The sequence below is a fragment of the Ambystoma mexicanum genome, chromosome 5q (assembly GCF_040938575.1).
Source record: "Ambystoma mexicanum isolate Mex_15411 chromosome 5q, UKY_AmexF1_1, whole genome shotgun sequence".
Classification (NCBI taxonomy): Eukaryota; Metazoa; Chordata; class Amphibia; order Caudata; family Ambystomatidae; genus Ambystoma; species Ambystoma mexicanum.
Genome location: NC_090933.1, coordinates 247,143,639 through 247,156,726, shown reverse-complemented (window position 1 = coordinate 247,156,726; position 13,088 = coordinate 247,143,639).

Genomic DNA, 13,088 nt, shown 5'->3' with positions numbered 1-13,088 from the left:
CATATGTGATATCATGTTAAACACCCTATCGACCCGCCACCCAAGTGAGCCCAACACCCCCCCTCCACCCTCCTACCTCCCCCCCGAACACCAGTGTCCAGAGATGCTCATTGCCAGTGGGCAGTCTCTATTGCAAGCCCCCTCTGCGGGTATCAGGGGCACCCCTGCCTGTGGAGCGCAGGTTCCTCCCAGATCTACGTTGGGGGCTGCCCTGGACGGAACTTGCAACGGATGATGTCTCTGCCTGCTCACGTCCATGCATGTCCCTAAGGGTTTGTGAGAGCTCAGTGAGCACACGGCGCACTGCGGCAAGTTCGGCACATACGTCTTTGGACGTCGCATGCAGTTCCCCCCTCAGGCTCTCGGTGCTTCTCTCCATTTGGACTCTCAGGCTCTCGGTGCTACTCTCCATTTGGACTCTCAGGCACTCGGTGCTACTCTCCATTTGTGCCCTTAGTGTCTCTGTACTTCTCTCCATTTCTGCCCTAAGTGTCTCAGTTGATGTTTCTATGTCTGCCTTAGTGCCCCCACATTCATCGGCATGGTCCTTGAGGAGCGTGGCCAGTTGCTGCTGTTGCACGATTAACTGGTCGAGGGACTGTTGCCTCTGCTGGGCCATGGCCATTTGCGGTGGTGTCACAGAGTGGCTGTTCGCCTCATGTTGCCCTGCCACAGGGCTTGTGGGGGATGGCCAGTCGTCGTCTTGTGGGTGCCCCTGCGTGGTATCCTCATGGTGTACGGGATGGAACAGACAGGGGGATTGGGACAGGTCATGGATGGATCTGACTTCGACATCCCCGTTTTCTGTGTCGGAGCATGCTGCCATTAATGCAGTGTCACCTATGGTGCTGCTGCCACCAGAAGCAGTGCCTACTGTGGCATCCATTGGGGGGACCTGTGGTGGTGGTGGTGTGGGCATGCTGGCTGCTGGGGTGCCTGTTGGAGTTCCCTCCTCTGTGCTGCCACTTGATTTGTGCTGCTGCCGTGTCTTGATGCGTGCAGCTGAGGTGGAGGGTCTTTGGCCGTTGGTCTTGGCCCTCTTTGCAGGTGTGCTGGTAGGGGTGTCCTGGAGCTCGTCGTTTGGATCGGACCCTGTGGTGGAGTAAAGGAGGGCGAGCGTTATTGATGGGTCTGTGGGAATTGGAATGGCGATGTATCACATGCATTGGGGTGGTACCTGAGGGTGATTTGGGTCGGGGCCTTGGAGGTGGTTTCATTTGTGTGTGGTGTGAGGGTGCAGTTGTTTGGCAGCCTGCAGTTAGGGTGTGCCTGCTGCACGTGTAGAGGGTGTTTTTAGGATTTTTAATTATTTATGTATTTGATGTGAGTTTTGATGTGTGCTATCAGGCCTATGTATGTGGACGTTCTCCTGGACATGTGTTACTGTTGCACTATGTGGGCACGTGGTACTTCACATGATTGGACATTGTGGTTTTGGCATTGTTTTATTTGGGCCACCTACCTGATTCTTCGGATGTCTGCACTCCTTTCTCCATCCCTCCGACTCCCTCTATGCTCTCCATTCCTATGGTGGAGGCACAGATTTCTTCCCAGGGGGTCAACTTGATGGGTGATTCCGATCCTCCCCCGGTGGCTGTGGCAATGTTGCGGTTGGCAGACAGTATGCTACGGACGCGTATCCGCAGGTCGTCCCATCGCTTTCTGCATTGCTGTGGGTTGCGGGGTGCGGTCCCCACCGCACTTACCCGCTGTGCCACCAGGGCCCATATGGCCTTCTTGTTCGCAAGTGCCGTCCTGGTCATTTGCGTGGAGAAGACGGCGGCTGCATTCTCCTGGAGGGTCTCTGTGAGTACGGTGAGTTCCTCACGGGAGAAGTGGACCTGCCGCTTGCGGTCGCACGCTTTCTTCGCTACTTTTCCCATTTTTCTTGGTTTCACTAGGGTGGATGACGGGTTGGGATGTGTCTCAGGGTAGTATTTTTAATGGTTGTGTGGATTTAGTGGTTTTATAGGTGTACGGCGTGATGTTTCCCGTTCCGGGACCATGCTTTTACTTCCGTTTCCGTATATTTACGGTCACCGTACTTTCCGGTTGGCGCTCACTGCGGTGTCCGCTGAGATGGGTGGCGGTATTGCACCTAGGGCGCCGTACGGCGGCGGTGTGGGCCGTTTTGGGGTCATTTCCACCATCGCAGACTTTGCACTTCCGCCATGGCGTGGTGCTCGTGCCCGATGGGTCGGAATGAGCCGCACTTTGCTCCATCGTGCAATGGCGGAAACGCTATTTACGCTGTGGCGGTCCAGTCAGTCACTTTCCGCCAGGGTCGTAATGAGGGCCTTTGTCTTTTTTCCCCATAGAGGCGGGGTCCTGCTTGGAAGCAGCAAGACCCGAAATGAAATGGGAATGACCCAACAGGTAAGTCTTAGAAGGAAACTGAGCTTTTCCTATTCCCTTCCTTCTCTCACCTCTTATTCTTGTCTTTTTCTCTAGGCTCTGGGAAGTGGCTGTGTATCCGGATGATCGCTGCTGAAGATGGAGGAACCCAGGAAAGGTGAGTGAAATGCAGCGCTGAAGCGATCGTAACGAAATGCTTTTAAAAATAATGTCTTCCCTTTCAGGATCGTCGGTGATGTCTCCGTGGTGCAGATTAGCTGGTAGGTCTCTTGTCTCCCTTTGCAGGTGACCCAGGATGCTGACAGGCGTGGCTGAAGTCCAGATGCAGGAGCTGACACGGTGAGCGTCCAGCTGCGAGGAGCAGAACAACGCGAAGCGTGAGTTGCTGATCGGGTGTGGTTTAAATAGCTTTGGAAGAAGTTCCAAGTGTGTATCCTTCCTCTGATCAGGTATGTATCCTTCCCTGACCACACCCGGGTGGAAAGTAGTCCCACAGGTAAAGTAGTTCCTATTCAGGCCTCAAGAGGGCCTGGATGTGGCAGCATGGTCTGCATCAGGTAAGTGCACATTAAAACACTTGAACACATGTCTAGCTTTATGAGCCTGGCGCCTAAGGCGCCAGGACAGAGGTCCAACATGAGCCTGGCGCCTAAGGCGCCAGGACTGATTCCAAAGGGCCCCAGCTTGGGCGCGCTGGCACTCCCCTGGGGGAAATGATGCCTGCCTCTGGGGTTGCTGGGTCGGACCTGGCTCCTTGGAGGTAGGCATCATGACAGTAGCCCGCTCCCCCAGGCCCGATCGCGTGAAAAAGTTCACGCGAACCCCTGAAATACACGTAGCCCGCTCCCCCAGGCCTGATCGCGTGAAAAACTTCACGCGAACCCCTGAAATACACGTAGCCCGCTCCCCCAGGCCCGATCGCTTGAAAAAGTTCACGCGAACCCCTGAAATACACGTAGCCCGCTCCCCCAGGCCCGATCGCGTGAAAAACTTCACGCGAACCCCTGAAATACACGTAGCCCGCTCCCCCAGGCCCGATCGCGTGAAAAAGTTCACGCGAACCCCTGAAATACACGTAGCCCGCTCCCCCAGGCCCGATCGCGTGAGAAACTTCACGCGAACCCCTGATATACACGTAGCCCGCTCCCCCAGGCCCGATCGCGTGAAAAAGTTCACACGAACCCCTGAAATACACGTAGCCCGCTCCCCCAGGCCCGATCGCATGAAAAAGTTCACGCGAACCCCTGAAATACACGTAGCCCGCTCGCACAGGCCCAATTGCTGTATGTTGCCACTTTTGTAATGCGCAGGGACGCTACCGCCTGCCTTCGTGTGGCGGACGTGTTTCGGCTTGTGCGTGTCTTTGGCTGTGCGTGGCTTTGCCCTATTCGATTCCATGAATACGTGTGGTTCGAGTGCGTGTGGGCGTTCCGTCTGCTTCCCTGCAGTACATCCCCAGTTACGCCCTTATTTTCGCGCATTGTTCCCCATTCCGCGCGTTACGCCCCGTGTCCCGCCCACTTTCTGGTGTATGCGCCGAGGTTGTGCGCTTTCACTGTGCGCGTCGCGCACGCCTTTCGGGATGTTGCAGTGACTTGTGCGCCATGCACGGGTTTGGGGCACATCCCGGGGTGTACACGCGCAGGGACTTCCATGAATCGCACGCGTGCGCATGCGCCTGTTTTTTTCCGCTTGCGCCTGCTTGCGCAAAGATTTTCGGCGCACGTTTGTTCCATGAATCGGCCCCTAAATATTTTCCTGTGATCAGCGCAAGGAGAATCGCGCAGCGCCACAGCCATTTTCCCAAACTAATGCAAAGTTTTGTGGGGAAAAAAATGCACAAAGAATCCCACACAATGCGCATGGGGCAAAAAGAACAGACGAAAATTTCACTGAAAACAGTACCCTGATTACGGAGCACAACATAGCAGTACCCTGAACACGGGGTGCAAGTCAGCAGTACCCTGCACACGGGGCCACAGCACAGGAGAATTATAGCACCCAAAAGAAAGCCACAGAAACCGAAATTTCAACTACTATGGACTGCAGAATAGGCAGAAGAGCATTATGGCTGGCAATGGGTCAGGGAGAACCTGAATGGAGAAACAATTGCAGATGAAGCAAACTCTGCAGAAGGGGATGACACATCACCCCCGGCAAAGAGACCCAAAACACCAGTGAACAACAACAAAAAAGGTAAAAAGGCTAAGCAATTGTCACTACTGTTTGATAATATGAAAAAAAATGGAACTGAGGATTTTAGAAATCAGGGACAAACACCAGGCACCCAAAGATCCACCAGGGAGCATGGGAAATAATATGCCCTTGGAACTCACAGTGATTATAGAAACCAGAACACCCACAGAGCCAGAGACACCTGTGACAGTAGAGTCAGTGGTAGAGGCAGCAGGACCATTAAAAGAATGGTCTGCACCCAGCACAACCACTGTAGGGCCAAATGGGACAGGCAAGGAGGGGCAGGCGGGTCACACAACCCACAGCCCAGCAGCAGAAAGTACAATGATCACTAGTGCATAGCTCGATGAAAAATTAAAAGCTTTACAAACGGAAATGCTAAAAAGATACAAAAAAATCCCTTGCTTGGACCATAGACCAAACAACGAAAGAAGCAGTATGGGCAAAAGAGTACATAGAAGTGTTTTCACTCATTGAAGCACACCGCAAGGGGAGGGACGCTTTCAGGGACCCCAAAAAAATAGAACACAAAGCAATAACCACAAATGCACATGTAGAGCGCACCTGGGACAACTGGCTAAAAGCTTTCACCATTTTAGCAAGACTTTTTCTGGAGAAATACCCGGGGGATGGGATAAAAATGTTGGCATACATTGATAAAGTCCGGAAGGTCAAAGTTGCTTACGGGGAGGATTGCTGGATAGAATATGACATAAGGTTCAGGAGGAATATGTCAGAAAAAACAACCATTGAATGGGATGAAGTTGAAAATCACTTATTCCTGATGAACGGGAAACCCCAATTAGAAGATGAGATAGCCCAGGCATCCAACAAATCAAGCAAAACCACCCAAGGGATAGCAAGGCATCAGGAAACGAAAAAAAAACACAAGAAGGGAGAACAGCCTTTTCGTAAAATCCAGCCCTGGGAGGCTAGGGCAAATACCCGCAGTCAGCACAAGCCCCACAACTCCACCAAATTTAAATCCACCAGCTGGAATTATGGGAAAAACCAATGCGCTTGGGGAAAAGAGTGCTGGTACAAACACAACTGCTCAAACTGCGGGGGGGACCACCCAAATAGCAACTGCACCCAGCTACCATCCAAAAAATACAAAGAAAGAAGACCATTAATACAGGGCATAAAATAAAACTCGAACCAGGCAAAACCCCCATTAATATTGAGGGTTTCAGAGAAGCTTTAAATACATGCCCCGATAAAAACATCAGAGCAGCAATAGAAGAAGGTTTCAAAAATGTTTTATCATCCCTTTCATTGGGGAGGGATCCCAACAAATACCAAAGAATTTGGTCTCAGCAAGAGATAACCCAGAGACAATGTGAACAAACATTGAAAAAGAACTAAAATTGGGGAGAATAGGAGGACCATGGGAAGAAATGCCATTCCAGAATTTCATAATATCACCTCGAGGATTAGAACCAAAAAAGGACCCGGGAAAGATGAGGTTCTTACATCACTTATCATACCCCAAGGGACGGTCACTTAATGACGGTATCCCGGTAAAAGAATCAGCAGTAAACTACACTCGCTTCCAAGAGGCTCTGAGAATAATACAGGAGTGCGGCAGGAAGTCCCTGATGGCAAAACTGGACATAGAGTCTGCTTTCAAACTTCTGCCAGTCCACCCAAACTCACAACAATGGCTGGGTTTCGCCTTTGACAATAAATTCTATGTAGACAGATGCCTCCCCATGGGCTGCAGCGTATCCTGCGCGCTATTCGAACAATTCAGTTCTTTCTTCCAATGAACTTTCCAAAACAAGTACCAGGGGCCAGGGTAGTACACTATTTCGATGATTTCATGCTGATGGGCCCAGTCGGCACTGAAGAATGCAGCAGGGCACTAGCAGAATTGACAAAAATGGCAGCACAATGGGGCATCCCCCTGGCAGCCGATAAAACGACCAACCCATCAACTAACATAATTTTTCTAAGAATTGAAATAGACATCACCGCAGAGCTATGCAGAATCCCAGAAAAGAAAGTGGAAGAACTATTAGGCAAAATTAAAAAAAAATTGCAAAAGGGAAAAAAGCACAGTCAGGGAGATACAATCTCTGGCTGGCAGTCTGAATTTAGCAGCCAGGATGATACCACAAGGAAGGGTATTCTCCAGGAGCCTGGAGCTAAAAACGAAATCATGCAGAAAGTCCCACTTACACATTAGACTTAACAAATGGGCTCCTGGTTTGGAACCTATTCTGCCCAGGAGGGCTACTTATGGAACAAAAATACAATTGAATAGGTCAGGGTATTTACTCGAGCACTCTCCTTTCCCCTGTCACCGTACGTGTCTACACAAAGAAATCAATCTTTGGTAACCAGTTCTGGAAAAATCTTGATTTTGTAAAAGTTGCATGGATCAACATTCAATGTGGTGTGAAAAACTTGAACATCAATCGGCATTCAGCCGGTCATGCATAAAAACAAACAACAACAGCAATACAAAAGTATACACAATTGGGAATACAATTGCTTGTGTGAAGAGAAAGGTTTGAATCCTTTGCTGTCAATTCCTAAAACGACAGTGGAGGTCATTACGACCCAGGCGGTAAGTACACCAACTTTACCACCATGGTGTAAACTATGTTTACACCATGGTGGATGGTGGATTTACCGCCCCATTCCAAGGTGAGTGCGGCGGTAAATCCCCATTTCCCATTTACCCTTCCCCATTCCTATTTTTGCCCCATAGGGCATAATGGGAGTGAGGAAGGCGCTAATTACGGCACCGTAAATTACGGTGCCGTAATAAGCACCAAGGCGGTTTAGCGCCATGGATTTTAACGCCTGCTAAAAGCAGCCGTTAAAATTGGAATCAGGCGTTAAGGGTTAACGACGGCGTTAACCCTTAACGCCTGGGTCATAATGACCTCCAGTATTGCACGGGAAAAAACAAGTGAACATTTGTGACAAGGAACAATAAGTGACAAAATTGCTTCTTTCAGAGGTCAGCGATAATACACTGAGGTTTCGAAAAAAAATGCGTCTACACCGGGGTGTTTCAGCTGTCTATATGGGCTTGCTTTGCCTCATCTTTTGCACGGCCTTCTTCAGGACGGGGTGTTGTATGAACCTGATGTTCATGCTATGGAGGGGAAGGGAAAAATATAATCAGGGGAGTGCTAGAATAAGCATTATTTCATGCTGAATTGATCATGAGTTGCATCATGTGAGTTATACAAAAAACAGCTTATCTATGGGTGATTATTGCCACAGGCTCTTTGACAGGGGTCTAATCTCATCTGCAGATGTTCCCTTGGGATTTTTTATTAATACAAACGAAGGAGTGACATTTAATATAATTATGTCTCCTTTCACTGAATGGTTGTCAGTTAGCACCAGCCCAAAGCTGTGTGCACGGTTTGGTAAGCAAAAAGTAATGGAGAAAATCTTACCTCTAAATAGAGGCTTCGGTCTCGCTACTGTAAACAAAAAACATTCATCTTGCCTGGCCCGGAGGAGGTATCCTAGTGGGAGGGCATGTAATTGTTAAAGATGATTTCATTGTCTATGTCCGTGTCTAGCACGGTATGTAGAGCCTCAGGGCTACGCCTAACTGGCGGGTGGAGACGCTCGCGAGTAGCGTACATTTCCAGACAAAAGGTCCACAGAGAGTACTGAGTCACTCTGTGAGCACGGGGGCCTGGAAGCACAGCTTTGGTAACGCTGTTGCTAGGGCTCCGTGTCTTTATATATGAGCTGCCATTTTGGAATGGGCATAAATGCCGTGCGCAAATGCTGAAGGGGCTGGTGGCCTCTGTAGTGTCGTATGATTGATGTGAATAATTTAGGGCAATGTCCTCTTGTGTTACAATATTGTAGTGTATATTAGACACTTTAGTGTATATTCTGTAGTCATGGCAACCAAACGCAAACCTTCACGTCTGGTTATACAAATGCATTTTTCACAGTGTCCACCACGTGGGCGGTTGTTCATCTCGCCGATACACACAGATGTACTTGACATTTCATTTTTCCACACTTACTCTCATAAATCCATGTTAGTGATTATTCATGCATGTAGATGTTTCATAGATGACATTAATGCTCCAAGGCACATCGAGATTAGTATTGTGGTGCCTATTGCGCATTAGAGTGTGTCATTCAGTGTCAAAGCCAAAACATATTGTAAGAATAAGATATGACAGCAAGTTGCAAAAGAATGTTTTGTAGACAACAACATCTTCCTAGCATTGGTTGACGACAATGTGCATGATTAGCAATAAAAAAGAACAGTTGGTATACACTTTTGTTAGGCTGATCTTGCGTAACATGGTGGATAAATCACAAGGGCAAAAACCACAGCTAAACACATGTAACAACATGGAGAGGATTGCAGTAGACCAAGTGGTTCGTTAAAACAAAACAAAAGGCCCTTCACTGTATGTTTGATAGCTGGGTTACAGGAAGGACTTCCACTCGACTGAGACATTAAGTCCAGCCTGTACCGTATTCAGTTTATGAACCCAACGTTGTTCCAGTTGAGTCAGTGTTCTACTCAGGTCTCCCCCCCATTTTTCAGGTGTCACATTTTGAAGGACAAACCACCTCAAGTCTGTGGGCCTCATTACGACCCTGGCGTTAAGGGTTTATCAGCGCCGTAAAAGGTGTCAGCACCGTTAAACCCTCAACGCCTCATTACGAGTTCCCTTTGCGGGACCCGACCTTAACGCCTGCTTTTAGCAGGTGTTAAAGAAGGGTGCCGCAAAGGGACCTTGGTGCTAAGTACGGTGCCGCAATTTGCGGCACCGTACTTAGCACCTTCCCCATTCCCATTGAGCCCTATGGGGCAAAAATGGGAATGGGGAAGGGCCCATGGTGAATGGGGAATTACAGCCCCGCCAACCTTGGAATGGGGCGGTAATTCCGCCATTCACCATGGCGGACCCCGGCATGGACCATGGTGCTAATAGCACCATGGTTTAGCGCCGGGGTCGTAATGAGGCCCTGTGTCTTTATGGTTTTGTTTACAAAAATGCTCAACTAGGGGTTTGTCAGCTACCCTTTTCTCATACAGGAGCGATGCTCAGAGATGCGCATTTGAATAGGGCGTATGGTCTTCCCTACATACAGAAGTCCACACGGGCACTGTATTATATATATATTACGCCCTTTGTGTTGCAATTTGTGTGATCTTTCATAGTCCATTTGATTGTTTGGTGTTCAAATGATTTATTTTGTAATGTAAGGGGACAAGCTAGACAATGGCCATACTTGTAATGTCCCATAATGAGCGGTAGGTTCCAAAATGTGTTGTCCGTTTGTGGTGGTGGCTCTATAAAAGTATGTACTAAAGAATCTTTCAGATTCTTGTTTTTTTAAAAAGCAAAACAAGGGATGTTGTTCAATGTGCCAGGTTGTTTGACCAAATGCCGATTCTTCCTAATGGTTTTTTGTATCAATTGGCTTAATGGCCCAAAAGTGGTGACACAGACTATCCTTTCCAGATCCTTTTTGGGCCTTGTCTCCAGACACACTTCTCTTGGTGTATGTCTTGCCTGCTTGTTGGCCTGACTGATGGATTTTCGTGGGTAGCCTCTTTCAGTCAGCCGGGACTGTAAGTCTTGTGCATGTTTCTTGTACATTGCAATGTCTGTCCAATTCCTTCGAATACATAAGAACTGTCCGTAGGGAAGATTGTATTTTAAACCCATAGAATGATAATTTTGAAAATGAAGTAAGCTGTTGCGATCTGTTGATTTCAGAATAATTCGGTCTTTAGATGATCCCCTGTCTTATATATATGTAGGTCTAAGAAGTCGATTTGATGATAGTCCCAATGTATGGTAAATTTTATATGGGGACTTTTTAGATTAATCCAGCGGTGAAAATTCTGCAGTTCATCTGATGTACCTTTCCATATGATGATGATATCATCAATGAAACGTTTCCAAAGGGAAATATTTCCTAAGAACGGGTTCTCTTCCGTGAATATGTTATTCTTCTCATAGCTGGACATATACAGATTCGCAATTTTGGGGGCAAAAGTAGCTCCCATGCTGACACCCTTTGTTTGTTTGTAGATCTGATTTTGAAAAAGAAAGACATTTTCTGACATTGCCAGCCTGGTGCACTCCAAGATGAAATCGGTGGGAGTAGAATCGATGTTATCCCTGGTGTTCAAGATTTCACGTATGGCTTCCAGACCTTCTGATTGCGGGAACGATGTATATAAAGCCTCTACATCCATGGTGGCAAGGAGGCTATCAGTGGTTAAGTTGATTTCGTCCAGTAGGTTTATTGTACAGGTTGTATCTTTTAGATATGATGGCATCTCAGCCACAAAAGATTTTAAAAAGAAGTCTGTGTAGAAGGATAGTGGTTCCAGTAGTGATTCAGAGGCAGACACTATAGGTCTCCCTGGTGGTTTTCTTAAATCTGTATGTATTTTTGGCAGAATTTAAAATGCTGGGGTCCGTGGATGGGTCTTGTTCAAAAAAAGTTGTTCATCTTCACAGATCCATCCTTGTGTTAGGGCATGCTGTGTGAGGCTTTTGATCTCTTCTTGGAGGTTTTTAGTTGAGTTGTGATCAAGGGGTTGGTATGCTTCTCGATCGCTTAGGAGCCGTAGACACTCGGTGTTATAACTGGAGGTGTCCCACACAACTATCCCACCTCCCTTGTTGGCAGGTTTGATAGTAATGGATTTGTCTGTTGCCAAGTTATTCATTGCCTCTCTTTCCTCTCTGTCCAGATTATCTCTGTAGAAATTTTGTTTTGAGAAGGCTGCCTTATGGTTTTTGTGACGACTCTTTCAAATGTTGCAATTTTGCCAGGAATGGAGTTTGGTGTAGGGTAGAAGACGGATTTCTGTTTGAAACCCGTGGTGTTTTCAGATTAATCAGATTTATCAGATTTATCAGTCCTCCTGATTGATGTCTCTGGTTGAAGGCAAATATACCTCAAAGAAGTGTTTTAGTCGTATATTTCTGTAGAACTTTCATAGCTCCAATTCGATCTCAAATGGTTGTGCTTTTTGTGCGGGGACAAAAGACAGTCCTTTTCCAAAAAGTCCTAGCTCCGGTGGAGTCATTACATGGTCGGATAGGACGAAGACTGGTATCCTATGTTCGGTCCTTGGTTCTGATACCATTGGCGCGTTCGCATACACTGTCCCGATGGTGTGGGCCTCCTTCTGGGTCTTCCTCTCTGTCCCCCTCTGGGAAAAAAAGGTTGTGGTAATTGCTGTCCAGTGGCACCTGTGAGGCTTGAGGAACTTCCGCTGCTGCTTGAGGAGGTGCCAGAGAAGTTAACTGCTCTGTTCCTCCAATTGTAGCCTTGGTTTGTTTGTAGGTCGGTGTAATAGGTAGTTCTTAACTACGGATAAGTTCTCTCTTCTGAGTAGTTAGTCAAATACTTTTTGAACTTGGCTACCTTCCTATCTAAGGTGAGGTTCTTGAATTTGGTGATCTCAACTTCTAGTTTGTCTAATTTATCTTTGGCATCTTGGATTGACTTGTCTTCAAGGTATTTCTTTTCAAGGTCTAGGAGTTCTGTGCCTTGTTTGTCGCACTCTTCTTTGGCCGTGTCGATGACCAGAATCAGCCAATCACGGCTACATTTGTTGCCTATCCCACTAAGGTTCTTGGTGAACTTTGGGTTATCGGTAAAGACCCTTAGGATATTGGGTACTTGCAGTCCTTCAGGTATTATACCAGCCTTCAAATACTCAAGCATAAACTTGCCATGTAGCTCTGTGCATATTATTTTCTTTTTCTTTTGATTAAGTATCCCCAATTGGTCTTCAGTCAACCCCCTGGTGATAGTGCCCTCTTCGTTGCGAAGGGTAGACGTTGTCCCAAGGAGTTTTTTTAAATAGTCGTCTGTATACAATACTATGTTAACTTTATCCATGGGTGGATAGTGTGGAAAAGTTATGCTGATCTACGGCCCTAAGGAAGGTCAGAATCATGCCCACAGCCACGGGCTGTACAAAATAGACTTAACAAATGGGCTCCTGGCTTCAAACCTATTCTGCCCAGGAGAGCTACTTATGGAACAAAAATACAATTGAATAGGTCAAGGTATTTACTTGAGCACTCTCCTTTCCCCTGTCATCCTACGTGTCTACACAAAGAAATCAATCTTTCGTAACCAGTTCTGGAAAAATCTTGATTTTATAAAAGTTGCATGGATCAACATTCAATGTGGTGTGAAAAACATTTTTTCAAAACCTCAGTGTATTATCGCTGACCTCTGAAAGAAGCAATTTTGTCACTTATTGTTCCTTGTCACAAATGTTCGCTTGTTTTTTTCCCGTACAATACTGTCTTTTTAGGAATTGACAGCAAAGGACTCAAACCTTTTTCTTCACACAAGCAATTGTATTCCCAATTGTGTACACTTTTGTATTGTTGTTGTTGTTTGTTTTTATGTATGACCGGCTGAATGCCGATTGATGTTCAAGTTTTTCACACCACATTGAATGTTGATCCATGCAAGTTTTATAAAATCAAGATTTTTCCAGAACTGGTTACGAAAGATTGATTTCTTTCTGTAGACATGCAACGAAG